The 26637-nt window shown below is 32.2% G+C and overlaps 1 pseudogene; it reads right to left on the bottom strand.

Annotated features, from left to right (window-relative positions):
- Window positions 1–207: 207 nt before the first annotated feature.
- LOC120120311 lies at window positions 208–5193 on the bottom strand (annotated as a pseudogene).
- Between the last annotated feature and the right edge of the window lie 21444 nt (window positions 5194–26637).

Here is a 26637-nt window from a genome sequence, read left to right as displayed (position 1 = left end):
AGAAAATTCACCTTTAGGACCTAAATTTAAGGACCCCAAGAACTTAGAAACTCACCTATCTTATTATAATCACTAATTTACACAAACTTCAAAATTAAAATGACTCATTGCCTATAACACTGAACAATGAACAACTTTTGCCAGAGCACTCCACTTGGAAATGCTGTGGCACCTAACCTAAACTAAAGGTCTATTCTTTGCTCTCTCTTTTTTTTCACTCATTGCTGCTTTCTTCAAGTGCTGATAGTGTATAGTTAAATTACTAGATGCAAACCTTCTGGAGTTGTTCTGTGAGTCGTTTTTAATCTAATCAGCCTCCCCAGTTTGCCTGTGCTGTTGTAGAAGACATCGGAGCACAAACAGCTTCGACAGACAACCGCTTCAACACATTTGGGCATGGATCTTGCCCGAAGTTACTGTTGGCTATGGTGACAACACATCTTTGCTTCCCTACACACTTCTGTTAAACATATAACATGACAACATAGTGAGAAATATGCATAGATGCAAGTTTTAGTTTATCTGTCAGACAAAGAAATTTAAAATACCTTCTCTAGGATGGCATATGAAGCAGGAGCATGGCAAGGGCCTTGCTGATAACTTCCACAAGTTCCTAAAGGTGTTCCAAAGCTTGCAAATATAATGGAAGAGATAGATTGTCCGGGACTACAGCGCAAGTGAATCTTCGGTCTGCGGAACTCTTGTACCTTTCCGTAGCTTTCAATCTGCCAGTTCTTAACATATGGGTGATATTCAGAGACATCGGCACAAACGCTGGACAGGGATCTTTCAACAAGTGAGATTCTTGTGGGATCTCCTCCTAACTCCTCAAACAGAACTAACAGATTCTGTGTAGGTTTCAACCAAGACCGAGGAACATGGTACCTGAGAAAGAAAAATTAATTAAAACGCGCGCTTGAAAAGTTTTTTCATATCTTCGGTCCAAAAAATGGTTACCATCTTTGGGTTGGATTTCCACAACCAAGCTGACACTTGGGCGGTCGAAACGTTCCAGCATAATTACAGTCATTGCAGTCACCGTGAGCATATGCAGTCCAATATCTACCAATGCTCTGCCCATTAATCCAGATTTGACCTTTTCCCATACTCTCCAGGTCCAAAGCCAATGGTTCATCACCCTCAGGTGCATTAAAATAAGCCTGCAATATTGAAAGGGAAACCGTATTGAACTTTTAAGAATCCCCACCTTATCCTGCAATCACTTGTACTGTTCATTTTTTTCTTACCCTATGCCATCTTAAAGGCTGTTGTTTTTGTGCAGCCAATGATCCTTCCATCCACTCAACCGAGGAAAATCTGTTTGGTGTGACTAGATCCATGGCCTCTCCTTTAAGGCCAACCTGTTGAAAGAGGATTCATGAGGAAAACATATTTGAATCACAATACAGACAATGAAGAGGTTTATTTCACTACCTGGTAAGTCCATTTTTGCCGTGATAGGTCCCATTTTCCTTGGTCAAGTCCATTCAGTGCAACTGGACCTAGGATACCTGTATTCCATGTCTCAAAGTGTCCCCCTATATTCTTCAATCACCAAAAAAACAACAAAAATGTCATTTCCCATCTCAAAACACAATAATCATGCCATTGTTTTCAAGATTTTGATGATTTGAAGAACTAACTGGTAATCCAACGGCAACACTCAGCAGCGCAACTCTGTTTGTTCCAGCATGCAGATTGACCTTCCCTGTGTATGTGAATCTCCTATTTTGTCTTGTTCCAAAAGAAGAACCTGTTAAACACCATGATAAGACTTCTATTTCTAAAGAAGGAAAAAAAAAAGGAAAATGCAGGGCAACATAATTATGTACCTGAAAGTTGTCCATTGATAAAGACGTGTACAGCATGGCCTGTTGATTGAACAATGAAGTAGGGAGTTCCCCTCCACGAAGGAAGGATTCAGATGAACCAATGTCAACACTGTATCATATAACATGTATTTGTGAGACATTCCCAAATTGACGAAGACATTTGGAAACAGACAAAGAATTGCAGAAGAAACAAGCTATAATAAATCAAGAGAGAGGACAAAGCAGAAATATTCTTCAAATCTAACCCCAGATTTGTCGGTCTCACCTAGTAATGTACCACAGGTAATCACTTGCATCCCTTGTGACATTTATTTGCTCTAATAGCCCATCAGAAGTAATTGCAGACCTGTCATCTAGTGAAGAAGGATCTTCATCATAACTTTCCCATGAGAATATCTCGGTGTTTGTCGGTAGCATCTGCATTTGTGATGTCTGAACTCCAACCTGAAGAAAACAGCACGAGTTACATAGAGATCCTCAAACCTTTTATTACTTAATCTAAAAAGTATGATTCAGTTCCCATAGTCCTAAAACTGATCTCACAAATTCAATTATTTCACGAAATCAATACCTTTGCAGTATTAAATACTGCATTCCTGCAATCGGGAAGGATGCTGATGGACCAAGGAGGCAAGTTATAATGCATGTTGTTAAATAGCACCCTCGCAGCAGATTTGGTATCGTAGTTTGATAGGAAAGCTGCACAATCTCCCAATTCCGTTGTGTACATATAAGCCTGGAAAATTCCAAATGATGACTAGAATTAGTGAACCTGTTGGAAATATGGACTGAAAGAATATAAGCAGAAACCTGTTGGGAGTCTCCTAGTGATGTAATAATAGGATCTGCCGACACTAAAGATCGCTCACACATCTTAATAGCCCTGTGGAGCTCCTTTAGATGACCATATTTTGGTTGTCTAATCAAACCTGTCATTTTTAGCTTGAATTAGAGGTAAGGCAACGGGGAGGACCGTGTAAAGAGAGAGCAGATATGATCTTCCCATTTTTGTAACCCAAAATCGAAGGAAATAAGCCTTGATAGGTTAACAGGAGAAGACACAAGTGAATGAGGATACAGAGTTCATATTGTTTTCAGTTTTAAATGCAATTGATGTGAGGTAAAGACAGTAAGGTGTGAACAATTCTTCTATATTTTAATACACAAGGAACTTGGAAGTAATAAAATTAGCCTTTTCTCACCATATTCATCTATTGGAGCATCATAATCGTAACTGGTAGTGATGAAAGGACCTCCAGCCGTACGTCCGAAATTGGTCCCTCCATGATACTGGTTCGAAATGTGAATCATGTTTCCATTGTAAAAACTGTATACCCTTTGAAAAAAGTGAAGATAATGAGAAAATATAGGAACTTACCATGTAATAGTTAACAAAAGATCCTCCTTTTTGAATGAATCGAGCAACAGCAAATGCCAAATCTTCGGCTGGACGATGGTGAAGTGGACCACCAAACTCGGAGAACCTTTTGCATAAACAAAGGCATATAATGGTTGGACTCACAAACCATACAAGATTCTTCAAATTAAGGTCACAAAGAAGGTAAAAGAAAAGAACTTACCATCCACTCCAAGCCTCAGTCCACATTGTTGGCTTGTAGGGTTTGTTGGGTTGGAATGAATCACAGTAGAAACCATTGCATGTGTTTATCTATCAAAGTACACATAAAACTCTATTACCATCCATATTATGCAAATTAACATGGAGATTTCTGACACAAAAAGAAAACATATATATAATTTGAAAACGTGAAACTGGATTTTGCATATATTTGTCCACAGTAAGTAATTCCTTAGAACACTAAGATCATAGAGCAAGTGACTTAACATGCTAAATGTTGATTGGATTACTTACTATTGGGTCTGGGGCATCTTGTTCCTTGCACATTACCCAAGGGACTCCGGTTCCAGTCTCGATGGCCATTTTCGCTGCCCAAGAAACATAATCGTAGCCAACAGCCCCTTGTAATTTACTCTGTGCCCCATACTCATTCTCAATCTGAGTTCATACAAATTAAAAAGAGTAAACTAGAGGCTGCATATGACCATTGTAAACGAACCTCGGACGCGAAATCCCTAGTTGCATAAATCAACATCTTAATGGAAACAAGGAAAGCTTTTACCTGAGATAGAATAATGGGACCACCCTGGGACTCAAACAGGTTATGACTCTTCATCAGTCCCACAATCTTCTCAGTGAAACCTTGCATAGCTCTCTGCAATTATATGTATTAACAATCCTTATTTATTTACTTCTATTAACAAACGGTTAAAAATATATCCTGAACTATTTATTACTGATTAATTTACCTTCCAATAATTTTAGTCATGCAGTAAAATCAAAGGAAGAAAGGATATATATACCTTGAAAGGTTCATTGTCTGTTCTGAAGCTGATGCCTGGTACATACTTTAACCATACAGGAAACCCTCTGGACATGGTAAAAAGAATGTTATACCAATTATCTCAAACAACAAAGAAGAGAAATAAGAAATGAAGCATAGCTAGAGATTAAGATCTAACCCAAAATTCCACTCTGCACAAACATAAGGCCCAATGCGAAGATGAGCATAGACACCTGCTCTATGTATTGTCTTTATGAATCTCACGAGGTCATATCTTCCTTCAAAATTATACTGAAAAAACAATAAAATATTTAACAACTTCAATTCCAAGAAAAAGGAAAGCAGCTTAGAAAGCAAAAATATTATTTTTATATTGTGGAGGAAAATGGAGGGAAAAAAATAAGAATTACATTCCCAGGAGATGGCTCATGAACATTCCAAAAGACATAGGTTTCAATTACATCAATTCCTCCATCTTTGGCCTTCTGTATAAGATCTTCCCACATCTACAAAAAAAAAGTTTCTCAAAAAAGAATTCATGCCCCGAAAGCTCTGAAATTTTGAATAAAAGGAGAAATTTTTGAAGTGCCTCGGGAGTGCTTCTGGGATAATGAATTGAACCAGAAAAGAGGATTCTCCTGTGTCCATTGATCACAATGGCTTTCCTATCATAAGTAACCCTGCAGTGAACCAATTGACAATCCAAACACAGAGCTAAGCAGAATGTAATTAAAAGCCATGAAAATGATCTTCTTTCCATGTTTTGATATTTTAAAAAAAAAAACCCAGCTCAAGATTCAGCCTCTTTTACTTTAAAACTCACAAAACCAAAGTTTGAAGCTAGAAAGGGTGAGAAATAATAAAGAAGAAGATGAAGAAGAAGAAGAAGAAGGGGTTTATGGTTTAATGAGAGTGAAATGAAGGAAGAGAATCCATTTCACGATTGAGGCCCTTAGCAGACCTCAAATTTATAAATGAAGAAAAAACGGGTGTTAAGTTTTCAACTCACAGCTCACATTGCTTACAAGTGTCCAAAGCCATTATAACAAATACAATAAAGGAAATTCGGAAAAAGAAAAAAAGGTATCCCAACAGTAAATGATGGAAGCTTTAGACTGTTATTAAGTGGAGATTAAAAGCTTAATGCTGGTGAGTTTTCCCCACGCCTTAACAGAATCTACCATAACATTACTAGTTTATTCACTGCCATTTTCCCCTATTTTTACTGAAAACTATGGAAAGGTGACATGTAATTTACATGTCTATTAAGTACTACTGGACATGTTTTGATGTATTTTTTATCAAATATTTTTCTTTTAATTTCTGGAAATTATATACTTGAGAACCCAAATTTTGATTTTCCTCTATAGATGGATGAATGTGTCAAGTCATAAGATAAGCTAAATCTTTAACTCCAGTTGTCGGTATCACTACAATACTACCAAATGGACATGCATCAAAATCGTCTGATATAATCTAATTCCAAATTTAACCCAGCAAACTTACAGAGCCAACCGACAACACCCTTTTTACAGCACAACTGTTTGTGGGCTGAGTTGTTAATATACCATCTGGCCTAGGACATTATGGTCATAAATGAAAGCACAAAGAGGAAAATAATTAATGAAGGGATCATTGCTGAAGCCTGCCTTTTGTTTTTAGGGACCTCTTGCAAAATCTGTCTCCATTCCTTCCTCGGTATTTTCCATGTGAACCCACAATAACCCAGCTCAGTTTCATGAACCTAAAACTCTCTGTATTTATTGTGACGATTCTTTTGTAATCAAAACCTAGTTTATATGAAGAAATTTTACATAGATCAGACTGTAGATTATATGCCGACAACACTTGAACCCACATACTGTATTACTATTATGAGATGTTTTAATCTACACTAACTGATGTCATCTTTCTTGTCTTTATTTCTCTTCACAATATATGGATTCTTTTTATATTTCTGGCTCAACCTCACTGTCTCTCCACCCTCAATCAAAATTGTACACTGCACTTATGATTCTGGAAAATAAAACTCAATTTTACTTAAAAATTATTTTTTTTTGATCAATTGGACTTGCAGTTCATAATTTTATAAACTTGATTTGAGTTGAATTTTTCTTCAAATTAAATTGGATTTATAAAATTTGAATAACTCAAAATTTCTAATAATTAGTGGATTTATTTTTAAATTTGAGTCAAATCTCTCAATCTTGTATGATATATGTATATTGCATATGAAAAAAATATAGATGAATATCGTATAAAGTTATAAAGAGCCGTTTAAATTAAAACCAATTATTATCATAACATTATAAATTATTACAATCATTACAGTATAAAAATATAGGGTAAACTACATAATTGACCACTTAACTATGGGTTTGGTCTCGAAATGATCACCATTTTCAAATTTGTTTCAACATGACTGCTGAACTATTTAAATGGTTTCAATACAACCATCTGTCGTCAACATTTAATAGAAGTGTTTAAGTGATAGTTAATAAAATTGGTATAATTAGGGTGCAGGTCCTTGTAAAGTTATGTATCTACTAAACTATTTTGGTTACTACTTGTATATGATTTGTTTCCCTGGATTTTCATTTAATGCATTTGATCCTGATTTTATTTTTAATTTGTCTAATGCCTTAATTTGAGCATTAACTTTAAAATCTTTTATTCTAGTCATGTATTAAATTTATAGATTAAATCTCCTAAATTTTAGAATTAATCGCTGAGCCAATTCTCACACTTGATATCAAGATAATACATCTGTTATATAACTTGTGCATGTTTAGGCAAAAAAATAAAACTAAAATAACATAACTTCATTTGAACCCAAGATCAGTTAGTAACCAAGCAAAGCCTTAACGCTAAATCTAATATTTAGAAATCAATTAAAATATTTTATATATTATATATTATATCTAATGATAGAAATAAAAATAGACAAGTGAGGACTTAAATCTAGACCAATTGAGAATATAATAACACTTAAATTACGAAAAAAATATAATATATTATTTATAATTAATTTAAGATTTTAATATTTTTAAATTAAATATATTTTATATTTATTTATTAATGATTATATATATGAAATTAAGTTTAAAATTAAATTAAAAATTTATTTAACATACCCGAACTCATGAGCACAATTTAAAATCAAAAGATAAATTTATAAATTGATCTTAAATATTTTTTCTCATGATTATAATTTTAATATTAAATTATTTTTTATTGATTTCATATATATAATCATTAAAAAATAAATATGAAAAAAAATAAATTTAGTTTAAAAATATTAAAATCTTAAATCAATTATAAATAAACTTTTAGATTTATTTTAGTGATTTAACTGTTGTCATATTCTCAATTGGCATATATGTAAGTTCTTACTTATCCGTTTTTATTTTTTTATCATTAGCTATAATATAATATATAAATATAATATGATAATTGATTCCTAAATATTAGATTTAGCTTATTGGTTAAGGCTTGTTTGGTTACTTATTCATTTTGGGTTCAAATCCAATTAAGTTATTTTAATTTTTTTCTGCCTAAACTTGAACAAGTTAAATTGAAATTAAGACTTAAAAGATTTTAAAGTTAATACTCAAATTAAGGCGTTAGACAAGTTAGAAACAGAGTCAGTATCAAATTACATTAAATGAAAATCCAAGGAAACAAATCATATATAAGTAGTGACTAAATGGAAGAAAACAAAGCAGGGTTCTAGCGTCACGAATACATAACTTTACAAGGACCCGCATTCTAATTATAGCAATTTTGTTAATTGCCACATAAATACTTGGCTTAAATATACAAAAAGTGTCCAACATATGTCTGTTTTTCCAGTTTAGTGCCAAATGTTTTTTTCGTTCTAGTTTGGTGTCAAACGTTTCATTCCGTTACTAAAAATGGGTCACACCATGATGAACCGTTAGTTTCCTCCTTTAAGTGACACATGTCACAATCTGGTAATTTTAAAAATTTATTTTTAAAAATATTATTAAAAATATTATTATATTTATTAAAAAAAACCCTTATTTATTTACAAAAAAACCCAAATCCTAACACCGAAGCTTACCCATGGCGCCGAACATCGACTACGGCGTAACCCACCGGTTGGGTTTTGAGCAGACGGCAACGAGGAAGCTAAATATGGTGGCGGTGAGGCGAACAAAGGTCCGAGGTGGCCAGAATCGTCCAAAATTCGAGGCGTCAGAGTAGGTTTTCGGCGAAACTTCAAGGGCTCGATTCCGGTGAACGGAGACGGATATGCACGAATTGTTTTGGGAGTTTTTAGATGAAAGGGACGAGGAAGCTAACTATGGTTGCGATGAGGCAAACGGAGGTCCGAGGCGGCCGGAACTGTTCAAAATCTGAGGCGTCGGGGTGGGTTTTCAGTGAAACTTCAAGGGCTTGATTCCGGCGAACGGCGACGGCTATCAGCGAATTGTTTTGGGGCCTTTGATCATGGCGGCGAGGTGCTTCAAATGGGTTGGGCAGTGATAGGAACGGACGAGCGACGACGATAGTCGGCGTGGGTTTAGAGGTTGAAATAAAGGTTTTCAAAGTTTTGGGTTATTTTGAAATTAATGTATTTTCTTTTTTTAAATATAATTTTAAATTTTTAAAATTTTTAAAAATTAGATGTAATTGAAAGACGTTTCATACGTAAAAAGTCACTCTAATCAAAAGTATCTTATTCTAATCCATAAATTCAACGTAAGACAACTTATATTTCAGACTTCAAAATTAACTTTAATTTATTATTCAAAATTATTTTTATATCTTTTTGAAGTTAAATATCAAAACTAATTCTATATAACCGCGTGAAGAACAAACGTCATCCCTGATATATCTCTAAAAATCTTCATTACATATCAAATTAATTCTAGTCGTAATCTTTTAATATAGGACGTCCTCAATATATATCTAAATTGCATTCATATAGTACTCATCTTAAAAACGTATTAAATACTTAAAATGACATTAAATTGTCATAATTGTAAAAAAATAAATCTTATTTTAAATTATATTTTAATATCAATATTATAAAAAACTTAAAATGAATGGATGAGAAACTATGTTACACGGGTATGGCAATTTAATGACATTAAATTGTATTTAATATATTTTTAAGATGAGAACGAGATGAATATATTTTAAAAAAGAAAAACACATTAATTTCGAAATAACCCAAAAACTTTGAAAACCTTCATTTCAACCCTAAACCCACTCCAACCGCCGCCGCCGCTCGTCCGTGCATGTCACTGCCCAACCCAATCGAAGCGCCTCGCTGCCATGATCAAACCCCAAAACAATTTGTGGATAGTCATCGTCGTTTGCCGGAATCGAGCCCTTAAAGTTTCACCGAAAACCCACCCGACGCCTCGGATTTTGGACGATTTTGGCCACCTCGGACCTCTGTTTGGCTCACCGCTACCATATTTAGCTTCCTCATCGTCGTTCGCTCAAAACCCAATAGGTGGGTCACGTCATAGTCGCCGTTCTCGCCGTTCGCCGCCGTGGGTAAGTTTCGGTGTTAGAATTTAGGCTTTTTTGTAATTTAAAAGAAATAAGAGTTTTTTTTTTATAAATATAATAATATTTTTAATATTTATTTTTAAAAATAATTTTTTAAAGTTATCAGATTGTGACATGTGTCAATTAACGGAGAAAACTAACGGTCTGTCACGACGTGACCTATTTTGAGTAACAGAATGAAATGTTAGGCACCAAACTGAAACGAAAAAAATGTTAGGCACTAAACTGAAAAAACGGGCATACATGGGAATTTTTTGTATATTTAAGCCTAAATACTTCCATTAAATGTTAACGACATGTGACCATATTGAAATAACTTAAATAGTTCAGTGATCATATTGATGTAAATTTAAAAATGATGATCATTTCGAGACCAATGCCCATAATAGGATGATCATTTATGTAGTTTACCTAAAAACATATTATTAAAATATATAATAATTTAAAAGTTTCAAGGAGAACGCATCCATCAACTCCTCGGTCCACCCGTCGTTATTACTACAATATGAAATCACCATATGCAAATGTATATAGTACTACAATGAGGCATAAACTCGATTCAATGCTTAATCTCTACTTCTGTGAAATTGGAGCCTTCTTCTTTTCATCATAATAGGGTCACTAATTCCTTCAAATTTGAACTTAAACTTATTGTTAATGAAAAATAAAGCAACGCAAATCTGTCCATAATTAGTAAGCATTAAAGTTCACGTTTATAAGGTTTTTACAGTTTAGAACATTTGAAATGAATACAGCTGAAAAAAAATCATCAAGTCAAATGTACTTATCAGTTTAGGATGAGACATAATTGAATGAACGAAGTTGACCGCAAGACCAACATGAACGTTAAAATAGTATAAAAATATATTCCTCCCTTGAAAATGAGTTTTACCACGCTTTAAGGTGGCGTTTGGTTGGATGGAATCACTTGGAATTGGTGGGAATTGGAATCCAATTCCACCACTTTCCCATGTTTGGTTCAAGTTTTTCAAGGGAATTGGAATCCCTAATGAAATTCAATTTCATCAAAGAATTCAATTCCCTTGTTGGAGGGAATTGAAATTTGACCATACTACCCTCATCAATCCTTTGGTAACTTATTCATATATTGAATAAAAATATTTTTTTATTATTTCAGGTCGGGTTTCTAATTCATATATTCGGGTTGGGTCGGGTTCGGGTTTAGGGTGAAAAAAACGGGACCGACCCGAAAATATATATAATTCGGGTCGGATTAAGTCACTGTTTTTATTAAATAAAAATAATTTTTTATTATTTCGGGTCGGATTTCTAATTCATATATTCGGGTCGGGTCGGGTGAAACTTTATTTTGTTCGGGTCGGGTCAGGTTTTTTAAGTGTGATATTCGGGTCGAATCGGGTCGGGTTTTTTTAAGTGTGATATTTGGGTCAGGTCGGGTCGGGTTCGGGTTTAGGGTGAAAAAAACTGGACCGACCCGAAAAAATTACCTTATATATTTAGAAATAATTACAGTAATACCCCTCTATATATAATTTTTTTCAATTAAGTCAATGTTTTTATTGAATAAAAATATTTTTTTTATTATTTTGAGTCGTGTCGGGTCGAGTTTCTAATTCATATATTGAATAAAAATAGTTTTTGGTATATTTTTGATAACTAATTAACATACTCCGATTGGAATGTATCGAAATATTGCTCTATCTTTTGGTAACTTATTAACATATTTGATTGCGATGATTTTAACTTATAATGTTTATTAGCATGATTTTTATAATTTATTGAAATGAATAATCAATCAATAAAATGAAAATTTAATAATTTATTTTTTTATAATATTACTACATGTAAGTTGTAAAATAAACTAAAATAAAGCAAAAAAAACAAGAAGGGCAATTCTGTCATTTTATATTACTGAAATCAAATTCATCTGACATGTCTGCGAACCAAACAAAATATGGAATTGGATTCCAATTCCATTTCCTGCCAACCAAACAGAATATAGAATTGGATTCCAATTCCTACAGATTCCAATTCCTTCACAGATTCCAATTCACTCATAAATATTTTAGTGAACCAAACGCCACCTAAGATTAACATGAAATCTCGGATTAATTTAGGATAAACTTCATATTTAGTCATTCACTTATTCTTGTGATTCCGTTTTACTCATTCACTATTTTTGTTTTTTAAAATCATACCTAATGTTATATTTTTATTCCGGTTCGGTCACCCACTGTTAAAAAACTAACGAATATGCTGATGTGTTATTATAAGGTAACCGTAATTTACCCTAAATTTTAAATGCTTTCTCTGCCATTTATGAAGTAGTTTTTTTAGGAACCTTTAATTAAATTAATTAGATTTGCAACGAACCAAACGACTTCAATAATAAATGAATTGTTATTTTTTTAAAGTTCTGATTTCGAACACCACAAATATTAAAAGTGTGAGCGTTCAATGTCAAATGATTAAAAGTTATCTTTAAACGTACACTTGTTGTATTTAACCCAAATTAATAAAAATTAGATTTTATAAATTAATCGTAGAAGGATTATAGAAGTCAAAGCAAGAGTTGATTAGATAGATGTGTGTTTCTAAGACGTTCCCACATGGCATGTACTTAATAATTAATTAAGTAGGTAAAGGGGAAGCATCAATCAGCCACTTCTTTTACTTGTTCCAACTTGCTTTACCTTTTCAACGCCGAGACTAGCGGAAAGTGAAAGTCCTGTTTCTCACTTCCAAATCCAACCGCAGTTTAAGGCCACCAACTGCCCACCACACACACTCTCTTTTTTAATAAAAGAAAAAAGGATTTGTTTATTTAGGGCTGTAATGAAATGGTTTTTGCAACTGAGTTTATCACTCATTATGGCAGGTTTTCACGTTCCTTATCCTGCTCAATGCTGTCTCACTGACTGTGAGCAAAATTATAATTAATCACCATTAATGGCAGGATTATGCTTAGCCTGCTTAATGTTGATGATGCATTGCTCCAAGCATTCGTTTCGACCAAGTGGATTCCCCTCCTTTGCTATCATCAAATTGATCAACTTTTTCCTTTAAAATATAAATAAACATCAATTTTCATGTTATTGACTGAAAGCTACCATCCGCCATCTCATAAGCTGGACAGCAACTATGTTTATCTGAAATGTTTCTTTTGGTTACTTCTATTTCCAAATCCATCTTGACACGTGCATGTTTCATTACTCATAAACTTAGTATCACATTCAAAAATATTTTTAAATCAGTATAAATAAAATTTCAAAATTAATTAATAAAATAAATTATTAATAAAAAATTTGAATTTACTATAAACATATATACCCATCCTCCGCTGCATTAGCTGGACACTTGATATATTCACATATGAAATTTCCATACATATATTCATATGTTTTTTGGCTACTCGAAAACAGGTTACGTCAATCAAATTCCTTCCACTGTCATTTCATTCTACCCTATCCTAATCAACCTACATCAATAATTGGGGGATCAAGTAGGGAAAACCGTATGGGGCTATGCCCTAATCTCTATTATGATAGGCAGAACAATCTCTGGTAAAAAGCTTGTGCATTAATAATTTTTATTCTACTTCTTTCATAGGATAGGTGGCACTGTCGTAACTATTAAAGCCATTATGGAGTAAATAAACAAAATGAAAGGTGGCCTGCGCACAACCTAATATTCAATTACATCTCCTAACTATGCATTGACACCATGACTAATGCAGCAACTCTATATACAAAGTGCCCAACATAAACATAATTCCGCAGTGCTCCCACTTTTTATTAAAGACAGTACCATCTTTCCATAATTTTAGTCGACCAAACCCTCCATTCGTTCATTGTATTCTTCACTTAACTAACCTTCTATACTATAGTTTATATATATAGGATAAACTTCGTATTTAATCATCCAACCATTATTTTAGTCGTTTTTTTAAACCATACATAATATAACATTTTGATTCTACTTTTATCACTAGCAGTTAAAAAATAAATAAAATTTTTGACGTGATTTTTTTTTTACAATAATAATATGACATTATTTTATAACAACAGACCAACATGATCATTAATTTTTTAATATATAATAAAATATAATCAAAACGTAATATTATATACAATTTAAAAGAATGATAGTTGGGCAACTAAAATAAAATAAAAATAAAAATAGAATAAAAATAGGTAATTTTAGTGTATTTTTTTTATAAATCATGTATATATAGGACTGCATAGGCACAAACTTTTAGGAGCAGAAAGGTTTTATTATGATCAATGTTGGAATTAAGGTATTGATTATTGTATGTTCAACTTAGTTGGTAGAGCGTAAGGCTTTTAATTTTGTGGTCTTGAGATCAAGATTTACGGTGGACAATTCATAATTCTGACTGTTGAAGATCTTTTACAGAAGCTGCTCTCAACCCGTTTAAGATAACCTACTACCTTACCTTCCCTCACCCCATTACATACGAGAATAGGGTCAGTTAATTTTATTATTACACATACCAAAATTTATGAACCGTTTCTGAAGAAAGAGGAATTGGGGTTAGAATGGTTGATTGATGATAAGGATAGATCCACGTCTCTCTCTCGTTGATATTGATTGGTTGGTGACACGTGAAATGATCACAGTCACTAACATCAAATAAAATGTTTTGGTGCGTGTTTGTCGCGGGGTCCAGCTTCTTCTTCGTCGAGCGTCGGTGCACGTGCCACGCGCGTTTCATTTTATTAGTTTGAGGATTTAAAAGGAAAACGAGCCAAACGGCGTTAGTGGGTGTCGTAACTTGTTCCCTCCATTTTCGTAATGATCCGTTAACGTCGGTTGGAAGGATTCCGTTCTAAGATAAGTTTTCATTCTTGCCCCTTCTGATTCCTGGCGTGGAATATTCTTGGTGGAATTAAGATGTACCTGGTACAAGCGTTGTGAGTAAATTATTGGTGGGGATGATGGGGCATGTGTCCCTCAAATTAAGGGGTAGGGAGACCGAGATGACAGAGGATCTATGCCGGCTGGCGTTGGCATATATTGTCGCCATGTGCTTAGGTTTGGTACCTTAGTTTCGTACCGGACTTGTCACTTCATAGTTTACTCAATTTTTTTTTAAAAATAACTTAATTAAAAAATAAACATCCAAATTATATTATTTTGCTTAAATAGATCTCTAAATTTTTTTGTTTCATTCATGTTCCTAACGTTATAAATATTATCATTTTAAGTGCTCCTACCGTAAAGGTTATTTATTTTTTTCGTTAAGTGACATGTGTCACATTATAATAATTTTGAAACCTTTTGTTTAAAATAAAAAAACATAAATTATAATTTAAAAAAAATTTAAAACCAAAATTTTCTCAAATTACAAAAAAAAAACCTAGAAACTTTTAAAACTCTAATTTCAATTCCTTTGCCACCGCCATCACCACCATAAATTCAACCGGTCAAAATTCCAATGACATATGACCGAAAGAACATCCAATGACCCAAACCCCATACTATAACCTATAATTGCAGCAAAAAATGGTGATGGAGGCAAAAATCAACATTCGTGAAATATTTCACTTACACTGTTGTTGGAAGCTCTATCGATTGCGAAAATGAGGGGGTTTTGGTCGTGGTTGGTTGGTCGGTTGACGACAATAGTGGTGGTTAGCTATAACAAATGGATTGAAATTAGGGTTTTAAAAGTTTTTGAGGTTTTTCTATAATTTTATAAAATTTTGAGTTTTTTTCTTTCAAAAATTATAATTTTAAGTTTTTAATTTAAATAAAATTTCTAAAATTTTATAAAAGTAAGAAATTAATGGTCGTTACAACTGAAACACCTAAAGTGATAACGTTTCTAATGTTAAGGCACTTGGATGGACTCAGAAAAAATTAGGCACCACTTTAGGGAAATATTATAGTTTTGATACTTATTTTATAATTAAGCAAAAAATATCCAAATTATATATATTATTTATGTATTATATTTAAAGTATTTTACTCCAAACAGATTTATTATAGCTTCTATTTAGCATGTTTGTTTGTTAACGAGTATTAAAAAATAAAATTGATCATTTAAATAGATTTTCTCTTCCAGATTCACATTGGTTACAGTTAACAAGGTCCAAATCTTGCAACTAACTTTCCTCTTCGGTAACTGATGTTTCCAAGTCTATCTCCGAAGCTCAATCCTTGTTGGACTAACCAGTTCTATTGCCGTTAGATCCAAGATAATTTTAAGTATTGGAAAAGCCCGACTCGGGTTATAATGTTTCACCGAGAATCGAACCCCATCTTAATTCCCCTTAGCGGAACACAATTAAGTTTGTTCATAGGAAGTTAAATTACTACCAATCGATTTGTCCTCACAACGATAAATCAAAACAACATTCAAATCAATGATATCTTTTTGAAGTGAAAGAGTCATTATAATTAAAGGAATGATCAATTACCAATCCTAGATTTCAGAGAATCGAAGAATGTATCCGAAGTTGTTAACTGCTACTCAATTCTCACGATTAGAATTGAGTCATCACAAAGCCTTTGGCTAAGAGAAAGTTTAGCTAAGCATGGATTTGATCATGTACTTTTGTGGAAAAAATAAACGAAGAAGAAAGTAAAAATAATAAAAAGAAAATTAAAATTTTATAAAAATAACCAAGGTAAAAATAACTCCAATATGAGTTCTAAGCTTGAACTCAAGGGGTATTTATACCTGCAAATTTTAAATAAAATAAATAACTAAAAATCCTAAAAAATGCTAAATATAAATATAATTTCAAAATAAAATCCTAAATTTAAATATAAAAGGTTTATCTCAAAGGTAAAGTAAAAATATTTAAAACTTGAACTCTACTTTGATCTTCTAGATAACCTTCTATCATCTTCAGACATTTATCTTCAAAATAATTTTAAAACTTAATCTTCAAGATAATTTTGTCAGTCTTCTAGAAATGCTGATCGGACTATCTTTTAGAAGCTGCTGATTGGACAACCAAAACCTGTCAGGTCGAAATATGTCGTGCCCATGACTTCATTCATGACTCCCAAACAAATATAGATTTTATCATTTTATTGCTGATTCTGACCAATTATTCAAATAAAGCTCCAATGTGAAGATAAGTAAAAATATATATAAAAAAATCAGCAATGTCCAATCGGAATGAAGGAGTAAATAATAACAAATGTATGAAACATCAAACACTTATCAAATTCCCATGACATATTCAATGCTTGTCTTCAGGCATTAATTCTCATTTCCATCACTTATCAAAAACTAACTCAGAAGTTCCGTTCAAATCCAAAAAAACATGCATGAAATGAAGAAGATAGATAAGATAATCAAGTAAGAGCATCAAAATGACTCAATAAACAATAGTTAACCAAATGAAGAAAAATTAACTATGCATAGCTTCTGTTTGTTTGTTTGTGAGATGTCGTCGATCCAAGATTAGTTCCCGCATAGTAGACAATTAGCTGAGTGTGAGTTTTATTTTTTTCTCTTTTTGTATCACTCACACTTTTTTCAAACACTTATTTCTCCTTTCATTTTTCCTTCGATTTTTTCTGATTTTTTTGTTTTTCATTTTCTTTTCTTTTTCCTTTTGAAATTCCTCCCGTTTTGCAATTTTCTTTATTTTTTGAACTCCATAGTCCCGACTCATGACAAAATCTTTGAACTGGAAACGAGATGACAACCCTAACACCTCGCTCCAATTCTCCAATCTGGTCACATTTAAATGATCTATCACTCACAATCGCCTCACATAAAATAACACACTTGAAGACAACATCAATCATTTGCGAAACAAAACCAAACTCATATTTAAGCAATGCTGAAAATTATATCGCAAAGATTAAGGTGTTCGTCAAACTTATCAACACAAACCAATTTATGCGTACATAACAAGAATAACTAACTCATGTTAATAAGGAATTACAGAATTTTTTTTTAAGTCAGATAAGGCAAGCAACAACTGTAAGCATCAAAATATACCATCAAACTAACATGAATAAGCAAGGAAAAATCTGAACTTTAGGCATGGTGATCGTGTAGAGGCTTGCGACGATGAACTAAGGGGGCTGGGATTTGAAGATTGGGTTTAATGAAATAAAATAAAAAGAAGGTTCAAGGAAAAATTAGAACACGTGGGTCTTTCATCTTCTATATAACTTTCAATTATCTTTAGTCATTTATCTTCGAAACAATTTCAAAACTTAATCTTCAAGATAATTATGTCTGTCGTCTAGAAATGCTAACTAGACTATTTTTTAGAATATGTTGATTAGACGGACAAAATCTGTCAGGTCAAAAAATGTTGTCTCTCAGGTTATACCCATGACATCTGTCATGACTCCAAAACAAATACATATTTTTCCCTTTTACTACTGGCTCTGATCAATTATTCCAATTGAAGCTCCTGTGCGAAAATAAAACAAAATAGAGAAAAATCAACAATATCCAATCATAATCAAGGAGTAAATAATGAAAAATGTATGCAACATCAAACACTTATCAGATATCCAATTTTTTGTTTGGTTACCATTTACATGACTTAAATATTTTTATTGAAGCGGATTTTGAAGCCCGATACATCAACTAATTTGTAACAAATTTTCGGACAAGATTCGAACATTTTTAAGGCATGATGTTCTCTTGGAACAAAACCGACTTTCAGTTAACTTGCCAAAGCATTTTAAAATGTCTTAATAAGACATCAGGAACTCAAGATATACTTATTTTAATGAAAAAAACACTTGTAAAAAATTGAATATGGGTTTAATATGGAAATTTTAATTTATTACTAATTTTCAATTATATCATTGATAATCTTTTAATTAAATTCAACTTTAGACTTTCCTTTATTTTTTTATTGATTTGGGGTAAGTACAAGGCAATATTTGTTCAAAGATAATTCTCAACTATTTGACATTTAACGCTCATACCCTTGGTATTCCTGGGGCACATTTAACGCTCACACCCTTAGCATTCTTGATGCTCAAACCCGAGACCTCAAGGAATAACAATAATTTCTTTATCACTAAGGTCACTCAATTCATGAGACTTTTCTTTATTTATTTAGGGTGATTTAAGATAATTTTTATTATAGTAGAATTTATTTTCTTTTAATTTGTGTATCTAGTATTATTGAAAAGATAGTAGAGTTTTCTTTTTAGCTTATTTTAGGCCTATAAATAGACAGTTATCTTATGTAAAAGAAGGGGAGAATGAAAGAAAAAAGAGAGAAATAAGGTCATTGTAATTCAAAGAATAATAGCAATAAAAGTGAGTTTTTGTTTAAAGTTAATTTCTTTTTATTTTTATTTTTTTCTTTATTGTTTCGATCGACTCCAACCTTACTTTTTTTTTATAAAAAAAACTCTATAAGAAGAGAGAAAATTGATGACCAATTAAAATACTCTAGAATAGATTTTCCTAAATCTAACATTCTTTGAGGTTTCTTAGTAAATACCGATAATTTTCTTTTTTTTATCTTTATTTTTTTAATTATTTTTTTTACTTTTGTGTTTATTGTTCATGTACATGTAAATATTATAATATTTTGGGTGTACGAAATAGAGAATAACCTTGGGGACGATCATAAGATTTTTGAGATTACACCAGTCGGGACAAATTTACTTCTAAGGTAGTGGATTACCACAGTGCAATAACAATATATTCTTATTCGTTTTATTATATCGTATTTTCAGTGCTAATTTTTTTTTCAGTACTCACTGCTTACAATTTAGAAGCAAATTTTATATATGCTTAATATGTCTTTCAGTGTCAACAAATACATTTCCAATTTGTCCAAACTCGAGCCGCTAGATGAAACTAATTACTGCCGTTGGTCCCAGAGAGTTATAATCTTATTTGAACAACTAGAATTTGACTACGTGCTGTTCAAACCACCTACCATTTTCAGAGCTACAATTCCTTCCCCCGATGTAGCTGACGCTTCCAACATATTCGAAGAAGATGTTGTTGCTCTAGCAAAATTTTGAAGAGAAAACAAATTGGTTAGATGTCATATGCTCAGTCACATAGCCAATAATCTTTTGATTTGTTCATCAAACACAAATTTGCAAATCAATTTGGGAGACCTTGTAACACCCCAACCCGTATCCGACCCGAATACGGGTCTGACATGTCACATTGACTTTTTGAAACCATATTCTTGTAAGATAGCAAACATTTGAACTTATATTAAGAAAATACGATAATATATTATTGAATTATGTCCATTATAAAATTTTAAAGCAAAAACGTATTTATGAATAGTTCTATACTATATGAACAGCACCATGAACATTAGTGAACAATAATAAACAGTGCTGAACAATACCATGAACAGTACCATGAATAGTACCGAATGTTAAAATTTTTCCAGATTGCTTCAAGGGTATCGATACCCCTGCTACAGGGTATCGATACCCTGCTACAGTACTGCTACAGTGACTTCGGCAACGTGTATAAAACTCATAAAATACTAAGCTTTCATCAGTATAAAATTCCATTTTCATATATACATTTAAAACATTACAAAAAATCAATCATATGATTTTACAAAACTTATTTAGAACATATCGGAGTCAAATCTTTATATACATGCCAACTAATATCAGTATTACAAAATACATACTACTCAATTCTTTTCTGATCTGATCTTTGGAAATGAGGAACTAACTTGTCTTGCATAACTTTTATCAATCTTCCTCTTCTCGAAACCTACGTGTGAAACAATCACACGCTAAGTCATAGACTTAGTGAGGCATATAAACATATAATAAAACCATAAAACATTTCATAAAGAAATACACTTAACATCATATAATTCATATCAAATGCATGAACAATTATCACGATCATATCATATAAAAGCATATATCATTTCTGTAACATATACCCACATGCACATATATCCTTATCAACACGTTTAACATTTCACATTCATTATCATTAATCCTTATAATTTAACACCCTTATACATAACATATCATGCATTAACCAAGCAATACACCATTACATAAATCATGTGATCTATTCCATATAACAAATCACATATATATATATATCATGATCTATTCCATGTATATATCATATTCAGTATACTTATTAAATCTCTTTATTAGCCCATGTACACTGTTGAGAACTTAAGATATGTGAGTACATTGAGGTTGTGCACAAATACTGTCACCACAGCTCATATAACTTCCCACTAGGGGCACTGAATATTTGTCTCGAAGGACCGCGTAGAAATGTCCCGAAGGACCACTATGTCCCGTAGGACCACATATCACATATGTCCCGAAGGACCACTCCTTAAGAACCACATACATAATACAATAGACCAAATAAGTGTACCGAAGTACCACATATATGTTCCACAGAATTACATATATGTCCCGAAGGACCATGTAGAATTGTTCCGAATGACCACGTAGACCCTCGACTCTTGGCATGCCAACTATATCTATAGCTCTTGTATCATATAACATGGGCATTATTAGTTATAACATTTTTTTATTCATATCATTTCTTTTATAATCACATGTTCCTTCTCTTCTTTCACATACTACATGTATGTGTAAACATATATCTCATATGCATATAACTCATAACTCTTTTATTTCATATGATGTGATACTCTTATAGAGTATCATATCCTCTTATCATGTATTTCATGTCACATGTTCTTACTTTCATATAGTCACAGAGCTCATGTCAATTAGTCACATATGTTCACATATCATATTCATATCACATGGTCACATTTCATATAACACTTATATTACATATTCCTATAATTACTTATAACAATACCATATATATCACAAGTGCATTTTCACGTAAGCATGTAAATCATGTAACATATAAGAACATACATCCATTTCTATGTACTAATGCACACATAATAATCACATAACATTTTAGAAGTTACTTCTTACCATAGTAACTCCGTCACTAACTCATCGCAAGCCAATGTTTGATCAATAACATAAGTACAATTTAAATTGCACTCACCTTAGCCTTGCTTTGATTCGATCCTAATTCTTTGATTGTTCCGGAACTTGTTTAGGCTCTATATCTACATAAACATAATTTCCGAGACGATTATCAAAAGCCTAAACCTTATAACTTGATGTTAATAACTTAATCTAGTTTAATGAACCAAAATTTCATTTTTCCTTTAGGGGGTATCAATACCTCCCCCTAGGGTATTGATACCCTTATTGAAATCTGTAAATTTTTGCCCAAAAATCATTGTTCAAATACGAAAATACACTATTTCTGCTTCAATACTTCATGTTTCATTCCCTTTCATATTATTAACTCAAATACACATACTTAAACCAATTTATATTCATTTATCTCATCTTAAACCTCAAAATCTTCTCCTCTTTATGAACTTCAAGAATCATACCCAATTTTTAAAATGTTTCAAATCCAATTCTAACACTTAATACTTCTTAATTAAGCCGATGACAAGTCAAATTTAACTTTAAATTCAACTTATCAACTCTATTTCAAGATTTCACTCAAGAACTCCAAGTCTTTATTCTTCCCTAACTCCTTTATATTTTGATTTTAAGATAACTTAACCTTTCCTTAAGCTTAGTTATTATCTAATGATCAAAACCCAACGGAGAGGAGGAAGAAGAAGGGAGAAGAAGAAGTCTCCCCCCACGTGAATCATTCATATAAAAGGGAAAAAATATCTTTCTTGTCAAATGACAATTTTTCCCTTTAATTCCTTTGATAATTACTAAAAAATTTTAGGAAATATTTCCAATTAAATTATTGAACTATTGAACTATTATACTTTAATCACCAAATTCTAAAATTTTACAATTTGTTCACTAACCTGATATTGAGGATGTTACAGACCTTGGAAAAGAAATATGGTGTCGATGATACGGGAATTAGAAATATGTCGTTGGAGAATGGTTGAAATTCCAGACGACTGACGACAAGCTAGACATGGAACAAGTTAATGTTTATGAGAAGTTAGTCTCATACATTCTTACCGAATGAATGAAGATGTATGAAATCTTTCAAGTCAATGTAATGATCGAGAAGTTACCTAAATCTTGGTCCGACTATCGAAACCTCCTAAAGAATAAAAAATGAGACATTTACTTAGAGGATTTAATCTTTCACATGAAGATAGAAAAGGTGAACTGCCTCAAAGATAAGGGTTTTGTTTCTAAAAATGAATTTTCTTTTAGGGTTAATTTGGCGGAGTATTCTAGTCTAAAAAAATAGGTTTAGGAACTTTGTCAATCCTAAGAAGAATGACAACTCTCGTCCTAAGAGGTCAACCAACTTCAAGAAACCAAGAGCGAACCAGAAACCTATCAAGTTGGTGGGTTGCTATGTATATGGAAATCTCATAGATAAATCATAAAAATTCTTTTATCGCTCTGTTTGCCACATGAATCAAAAGAAAAATGAAAAAAAACCACAACCAAATTTGGTGGAGGATCCATATGAGGTAATTGTGTTGTGATCTCTGAAGTTAACTTAGTAGAAAACCATGTCGGATGGATTGTGGACATTGGCACTTCCAAACAATTTTGTGACAATAGAGAAATTTTCACTAACTTTGAAGATGCAGTTGAAGGTGAACAAGTATACATGGGAAATTCCACCACTTTAAAGTATTCGGTAAAGGAAAGATCTTACTCAAACTTACTTCTAGAAAAACTTTGGCTTTGCATAATGTTGTGTCTATTCCTACTTTATGTTGAAATCTTATTAGTGGTGGACTCTTGAATAAGGCAAGAATTAAACTTGTGTTTGAATCTGATAAGCTTGTGCTTACTCGTAATGGTAATTTTGTGGGAAAAAGTTATCTTAGTGGGGGGCTATTTGTTTTTGAGACCTTGAATAATGATAATAATAAATCTTCTAATTCTACTTATATTGTTGAATATATTGATTTATGGCATGCTAGATTAAAACATGTGAACACAAACTATCTTAAAATACTTGAGAAAATAAAACTATTGCATACTCTAGATGACTACAACACTAGTAAATGTGAAATTTGTGTTGAGGCTAAACATACTAGACCAATCTTTAAACCAATTACTAAAAGAAAAACTATACTTTTAAAATTAATTCACACTGATCTAGCAGACTTTAAAAGCACATAAAGCAAATGAGGTAAATTATACTTGATAACTTTTGAAGATGACTACTCTAGGTATACAAAAGTTTATCTCTTAAGGTCTAAAGATGAAACCAATAAACCTTCTTAATTTATAAGACAAAAGTAGAAACACAATTTGATAAAACGATAAAAATGAGTTAGATCCGATAGAGGTGGTGAATACAGTTCTAACTTTCTTAATAAAATATATGACAAACATGAAATTATTCATGAGTTCTTTGCCCCAACTTCCCACAAAAAATGGTATAGCTAAAAGAAAAAAAAAATAGAACACTAAAATAAATTATGATTTTTATTTTATTAAACTTAGGCTTGTCGAATAATATGTGGGGTGAGATCGTTCTTAGTGCAAATCATATTCCTAATAGAGTGTCGCATTAAAAATTAGAATGTACCCCTTATGAACTATGGAAAGGTTATGCCCATAATTTGAATTATTTTAAGGTGTGGGGGTATTTAGAAAAGTAGGTTTGTCTGCTTTCAAAAAGAGTTCTATTTGTTCTAAATTTTTTGATGTTATTTTCATTAGTTATGCCTTAAATAGTGTAGCTTATCGATTTTTGTCTTTGCATTATTATTCAATCTCTGAATCTAAATATGTTGTCTTCTTTGAAAATATATTTCCTTTGAAGAAATCTATTTCAGTGCATGATAATCTTACTCATTCATCGTCACATAAACATACTAGAGATATTGATCTTGTTAATGAACATAGGAGGAGTAAAAGACAAAAATCTACAATTAGTTTTGGTTTAGCTTTTCTTACTTCATTTATTGTTGAACTTGGTGACTTAGACTCGATTATTGATTTTTGTAGCTCAAATGTTTTTAATAGATGATGATCCAAAAATGTATGATAAAGTTGTTAATTCTATTTATGCTAGTTTTTGGAGAAATAAAATTAGTGATGAGCTTAAATATATATTGTCTAATCACACTTGGAAATTAGTGTATTTTCCTTAGGGTTGTAAGACCATTAGTAATAAATGAGTATTTAGAAAGAAACTAAGATCAAATGGCTCAATAAAAAAAGGTATAAGGCAAGACTAGTTGTAAAGGGATTCAATAAAAAGTTAGAGTTTATTTTTTCAATACATATTCTCCTATGACTAAGATCTATACTACTTGTGTGTTATTTGTCTTAGCTTCCATTCATAATATGCTAGTGCACTAGATGGATGCCAATATAACCTTTTTAATAGAAATTTAGATGAAGAGATCTATATGGAGCAACCTCTAGGATTCACGACCCCTGGAAACGAAGATAAGGTTTGCAAACTCAAAAAATCCTTGTATGGCCTTAAACATGCTTCAAAACAGTGGTACGAGAAAATTTTAAAAACTATTCTTAGTTATAGCTTTATAGTTAATGGTGTTGATGCATGTGTGTATACTAAAATGTTTGAATCAGACTATGTTATTATTAGTCTTTATGTTGATGACTTATTGAATTTTGGTACACACATCGAAGCCATTAAAAAAACTAAGAAATGTTTATCTATCAGATTTTTGAAATGATTGATTTGGGATAAGTAAATGTAATATTAAGGGTAAAAGTTAATAAATCTGATAGAGGTTTTTTTCTTGAAATCAACCTCAATATATATAAAAAGTATAAAAAATTCAATAGCTTTGATGTAAACCCTATGAGAACCCCATACGATTCTAGCATACTTTTAAAAAAGAATAAAGGGCATTGTGTATCTCAAACTGAGTATGCCAAGATTATTGGAAGTCCTATGTTCTTAATGAACTACACTAGGCCAAATATTGCTTATGTTGTCAATAGACTAAGTAGATATACTCATAATCCAAGTAGCAAACATTGGAATGCTCTTAAAATTTTATTGAAATATCTTAAAGGTTCTATGGCTTAAAGGAACATTGGAATTCCTTGAGGGATATTATGATGCTATCTGGATAACTGACAATGATGAGGTTAGTTCTATCAGTGGTTATATTTTCACCTTGGGAGGAGTAAAAATTTTGTGTAAGTCTTCTAAACAAACGTCTATTGCTCATTCCACCATGAAATCGGAGTTTGTATCTTTTGATTTAGTCGGACAAGAAGCTGAGTGGCTTAAGAATATACTTGTAGAGATTTCTTTGTGGGGAAGGAATATGCCTCCCATTTCCTTATTATGTGACTAAGGATAACAACATGTCAAGTTAGGGTCAGGTTTTTGGTCCACCCGACCCAACCTGAAAATATGAACCCTTAAACTAAATTTGACCCGTCCCAAAAATATATATATCCTCCACTAGACTCCAACCCGACCCATTTTTTAGAGTATTAATCCGACCTGACCCGACCTGGTATAAATTAAGGATTTAACTAAAAAATAATCAATTTTAATGAAATTATATTATTATCCTCGGGTCGGGTCAGAATTTTTCACCCTCCACCCGAACCCGACCTGACCCTAATTCATCCCTTAAAAAATCTAACCTGACTTGAACCTAAATTTTCTTTAAAAAAATATAACTCGATCGGGTCGAGTCGGAACTCGTTGAATGCAGTTGAAATTATCGTCCCTATATTTGACCACAAGCAACAATACGTGTTGTTAAAAAATAGTATGATACACTTAACAAAAATAGTGTACACTCTATGGAGTATGTAAAATCAGAAAGGAACCTAACTAATCCACTAATCAAATGATTATGTAGAATAATGATTCTTGATACGTCGAGGGGATGGGTCTTAAGCTCATTGACTGAATATAGTACACTATTTCTTATCCC

The sequence above is a fragment of the Hibiscus syriacus genome, unplaced genomic scaffold (assembly GCF_006381635.1).
Source record: "Hibiscus syriacus cultivar Baekdansim isolate YM2019G1 unplaced genomic scaffold, ASM638163v2 tig00000091_pilon, whole genome shotgun sequence".
Classification (NCBI taxonomy): Eukaryota; Viridiplantae; Streptophyta; class Magnoliopsida; order Malvales; family Malvaceae; genus Hibiscus; species Hibiscus syriacus.
The sequence above is the reverse complement of the archived record's forward strand: the minus strand, read 5'-3'. Positions and strand labels throughout refer to the sequence as shown.